At 37.0% G+C, this 5,632-nt stretch overlaps 1 long non-coding RNA gene across 1 annotated transcript; it reads right to left on the bottom strand.

Annotated features, from left to right (window-relative positions):
- Window positions 1–1,828: 1,828 nt before the first annotated feature.
- Window positions 1,829–5,582, bottom strand: LOC111061791. Its single transcript, XR_005574119.1, has 3 exons — window positions 5,426–5,582; window positions 3,788–3,915; window positions 1,829–2,407 (listed from the first exon to the last, which is right to left on the bottom strand). It is a non-coding gene; the product is annotated as an uncharacterized LOC111061791 (long non-coding RNA).
- Between the last annotated feature and the right edge of the window lie 50 nt (window positions 5,583–5,632).

Here is a 5,632-nt window from a genome sequence, read left to right as displayed (position 1 = left end):
TGTATTCCATTAATAAATTTCTAAATAATAGGAATCTTCTTTTAAACGCCAGCAAGTCTATTGTAGTTCCTTTTTCTACAAGGCAAAGAATTAATCATTGGTCCCCAAATGTTGAAATAAATGGCGAAACCTTAGAATTAGTGGATGGCACAAAATTCTTAGGCCTTGATATTGATAGCAGCTTATCATGGGATAAACATGTTTCTCAGGTTGTAAAAAAGATATCCCCCGGCCTTTTTGCTTTGCGGCAATTGACAGATATCTGCAGTATACAGACAATGAAATCCCTGTACCACTCTTTAATACATTCTCATCTGGCATACGGACTTGCTATCTATGGAAGTACAACCAAGAGTAACCTTGATAAGATACTATTACAACAAAAAAGAGCTCTCAGAATAATAATGAAGTTAAAAAGATTAGACTCAGTAAAACTCGTTTTTCCACAGTTTGGAATCTTAACAATCTATGGGCAATATATTTTTGACGTAGTCATGTACTTTAAAAAATGCTCGTCAACAGGATCAAGAAACGAAACACATGGCTACAACACCAGATTTGGAAGGATCGAGGAGAGGCATAGATTGAATTTCTTTAAGAAAAAAACACTTTTTATGGGGAGAAAATTTTTCAATATACTTCCTAGAGAGTTGAAAGAAATAGAGGAGGTTGAATACCTACAAAAAAAATTAAAGGAATATTTGGTGGGACTATCTCTATACTCTTTGCAGGAGTATGTCAATTTGACTGTATGATTATAGTGTTTAGAAAAATAAATGAATAATCAAATTTTATCACCTATTGTTTAATCATTGGAATGTGTATTTCCTTGACGAATAAAACATAATTGATTATTTTAAACAAGAATGAACAGTTGTTAATATGACATGAGATAGGCCTATAGCAGTAACAGCAGCTATCCTCTGGCAACGCTGTTTTCTTTGTTTTCTAGTGCAATTATAACGTGGACCTCACTAGCAGCAACCCAAACGGAGCAACCAACCAATCCTGACCTGCCGACTTATAGACTAGCCTACAATGTCGCTCGGGTAGAATCGTAGAGCCGTCGCTTAGGAAACACCTCGTAAAATGCCTATTGAAATAAGTCTTCGGAAGACGTAGCTGTTCTATCTCCTCAAGTTAAATTGGATGGGCACGTTAAACTGTCGGTCACGGCTGAAGTATGACAGTCGTGAGGCCCATTGACGGCTAAAATGATATATATTCAGGCGAGGAGGAACTTCCGTCAGGAACTCCCCACCAATAAAAGCCATACGAATATTATTATTATGCCATGCCAGATTCAAATGGACAGATTGGCTAACATTAGGAAATATGTCGGCTACGTTTTTCAAAAACGTATTACAAGCTACGCTACGGCGGTGTGAGATGGCCTTCACATAGATAGATATCTATAGATAGGCTATATATTATTATATTCATCCATGAGTACGGTATATACAGCTGGATGGGAATTAATGACAAATTGCATTTATTCAAATGCTAATTAATGAATAGTTATTACTAAACGAAAATCCAAATTAAATGCTGTAAATCACCCCGAATACTTGTGCTACTGCACATATTGACAACAGGGTTAACAGCTGGATGGAAATTCGATGAGAGCTACTATCTAGAAATTATTTGCCAGCCCGGGAATCGAACCCTAATTGCTAGTCAGCGTCAGGTATGCATGCTCACGCTTACACCAAACTGACAATCTCTGGATAGCAGCGCTCATTTTATTCGAAGCCATAGCGGCCAGCCAGTCTACAGATGAAAATTCATGAGAAATTGCATTTTATTCAAATGCTAAATAATGAATGATTATTACTAAACAGTAATCCAAATTAAATGCTGTAAATCACCCCGAAGACTTGTGCTACTGCAAATATTGACAACAGGGTTAACAGCTAGATGGGAATTCGATCACAACACCTACACACATAATACCTGAAGAGTCCAAGTCAATAAGTTAGAGAATGATAGTAAGGTATAGCCTGTATGGTTTCAGCTGTTGTAGCTACATATTGGCCCAACGTCGGCCAGCGTCGGCCAGCCCAGCGTAGGCCAATCAAGGCCAGCACTGGCAAACCACCCATCCACACTCTCGCGGTCGTCGTCATTAGTACGCACTTGGGCGATAGTGTGGATGCGACATTATAATTCAATAAAACCACAGATAATTATTGTTAATTTGCTACTTACCAGAGCTGATGCCCTGAAACCGACAGCAAGTAGCCGAATATGGTTAGCAACACCTGGTCGGGCAGTTGGTACTGGAGCGGCCGAGGTTGCCCAACTCATCCAGCATCCACATCCAGTGGTAGTGCGCATGCTCCTTGCATGTAGATCCACCACCACTAGATGTGGATGCCGCCGAGTGATCGTGGTGCGGCGGCGACGACTGCAAATCAAATCAAATCTTCATTTTTCCCAAAAACATAATTACAATAACAATGATTATAAAAAACTAAAATACAATATAAAATGAAAAATGAAATTCCATCAAATAGGATAAATAATATAGATATATTAAACCAAGTCCCTGCAAGGTTTGAAAAAACCTGAGCACAGATGCTGAGTGTTCAATGACTAACAATAATGCAAGAAAATCATAAAGGGATAACATGCAACTTAGTTATGTTAACTAACATGCATTGAAAATATCGGGAAGAGAAACAGGGGGTGAGGAAGAAGTAGAACCAGGATTTCACTATTTTGAGCCCGGATTCTGCTGCTTTCTTAGTATCCTCCCAATTGGCTCCCTTGAATAACAATCAAGTGTCATCGGCAAAAGCGATTGACACTCCATTTTTTAATTCTAACTTGGGAAGATCATTCATGTAGATTAGGAAGAGAATCGGAGACAGGACTGTTCCCTGTGCAAGACTATAATCAAGGCTGGTTTTATTATCAATTTTGAGGATTTGGTATCTATTGTTTAAATAGTTTTTAAATAATTAAAAATACAATCCGGCCTAAAGCAGCTGCTATGGCTGCGTTGTGCTGGTTGTGGGTTCGAATACCGCCAATGGCATGGTTGTTTTAGCATCTTATCACCAATGGCTGAAAAGAAACAATCAAGTGTGGTAAAAATTATAATAGTGAATGAATGAATGATTTGCATCGCGACTGGAATTCCCAAGTTTTAGACATTCCTTCACACACTTTTGTCATACGAAACACATACAAACGGTGGTAGTATATTCCAGCCCATATAATAATATTATAGTATACAGTATTAAATATACGAATGGCTTTTTATTAGTGTGGAGTTCCTGACGGAAGTTCTACTGTCGACTACTGTCAATTATTACTGTTTTGGACGGGTGAGATTGTAAGAACGGCACAGTATGAGAGACTACCAGCGTCACATAGACGCCCTCTACTATGGCACTTCTAATTATGCTATCTATATCTATGGTACCACTCACCGAGCGGTGAGGTCTAAAGAACGGACGTATTTAATAATAATTATAACCTTTATTTCTGCATAACTGAGTATGTCACCAATATTTACAATTGTCATATACAATAAAGTAGCATACATATAACGTTGTATTAATACATTTATTTCTGAACACAGCAATCATGAGTTCAACTTGTCTTGATTCGAAAAGTTCTGTAGCACTGTAAAAGCACTATTCGAGTCTTTTAATTTCCTCCTAAACAAAGGTTTGCTCTCTATTTCAGTTGTGATAGGCTATTCATTTATTCATTTACGGTACAAATGAATATTTGTCACTGAAATGAATACAAAATAGTAGGCTAGTTGGATAATTACCTGAAATGCTAGTGCAGTGCAGACGAAGATCTCGCAAGTATCTTGAGGTATGATTACAAAACCGACCGAGTAGAATTTTTCTAGTGTCTTGTCCAAATAATTTGTTCCATTTCATCAATTTTCAGAGCCTGTAACAGAACATAGATAAATTGGATGACAATATAATAAATTCACAGATGAATGAATGGAATCACAGTTCACGAATTATCAGACACATCATATGAAAATGGAAATGAGATAATGAATAATGTATAATAGAAATTAATTCATAGATCATCACAATGCATACTTGAAATAATCATGTTTAGTACAAGTTAGAGTTTCTATACTCTTATTAGCTGGGCTCAACCTTTGATGCAGACGGAGAACAGGCCAACGAAATAGCACATCTAGTAAATTAATTGATGAATTGGAGGAAAATGACTGCAATACTTTGTGATAGAAGGAATGAAAAACTTAAGGGCAAAATCTATAAAACAGTCGTGTCGTGCGGCCCGCGTTGACATACGGAGCGGAGGCCTGGGCAGTTAAGAAAGCCCATGAACACAGACTGGAGGTCACTGAAATGAAGATGCTGAGGTGGAGTTGCGGCCTAACTGGAAGGGATGGAATCCCAAATGAAATATAATTAATTATTTTTAACAAGAATGAACAGTTGATATCAGATCAGATATAGGCTTAACGGTATCAGCTATCCTCTATAGAAGGTACAGAATCGGCCCTACTGTTCTCCTATCTTTCTCCACTAGAAAAATAGAAGAACAACGTTGCCAATTCTCTGTCTTTTGAAGAGGATAGCTGATACCAGTACATCTGATATTTATGTATAATTATTGGCAATGTTGTTCTTCTATTTTTCTCCACTACCTTTAGGAACTAACAATAGATATTGACCAAAGTTGGTGGTAAAATTGACCAAGCTATCCTCTTCAGAAGGCAGTGGCAAGGCAGATAATTGGCAACGTTGTTCTCCTACTTTCCTCCACTGCCATTATAACGTGGACCTCACTATAACGTCTCTGTTTTCAAAATTATCAAGGGACTTTATGCCTCCTATTGTGGTCTCAATCCTGCAAATAATATTTCAATATTTCAATGTTATATTTTTAAAGTTGTGTTTCCCAATTTACGAATATCTGTGGGCCAAGATTCTATATTACTCTATAGACCTCACTATAGTACTCATCTATTTCACTATCCATGACCAACTGCTAGTTGATAATTCAATTTTGATCTACTCGTATTTTTGACGACACTACAGTCCAATTTTTGAATAATAGTTATTAATGTGTGTTAAAAATGGATTTGAAAATCGAAAGCGCTCTAAACGTGGGTAATAGTTTTAATAACTATTATTCAAAATTTAGACTGTAGTGTCATCAAAATCGAACACTATAGTGCAATTTTTCAATTAGTAGTAGAAGTATTTCGATTCGGATACTACCAGATCATCAAAATAGATATATTACATAGAGTTGGTGATAAAATACTGCCCTGAATTGAGCCACTAACAAACTTGATAGCCAGAAAAGGGTACTGTAGCAACTATTAAGTTGTACGTAAGTAGCTATTAACTTAGTAAGAAGTAAGTATACTTAATTATAACTGAGAATAAGTAACTTAAGTTGTGTGTCCCACCTGTCTGGTTGACTTCCTTTTCTGTGAGCATCAAGATTCAACATTCATGATTCAAGATCCAAATGCGTCCCCTTCTGTGTCTTCACAATCCACATTGAGTCACTGCAAAAACAGACACATATAATTAAAGTTTACAATCTTACTGTAGAGCACTCATATTTAAAGAGCAAATAATTGTCCATTAGCAGGTGTAACCCGTGAACCCTG

The sequence above is a fragment of the Nilaparvata lugens genome, unplaced genomic scaffold (assembly GCF_014356525.2).
Source record: "Nilaparvata lugens isolate BPH unplaced genomic scaffold, ASM1435652v1 scaffold7763, whole genome shotgun sequence".
Classification (NCBI taxonomy): Eukaryota; Metazoa; Arthropoda; class Insecta; order Hemiptera; family Delphacidae; genus Nilaparvata; species Nilaparvata lugens.
This window is presented reverse-complemented; position numbering and strand designations above follow the sequence as displayed.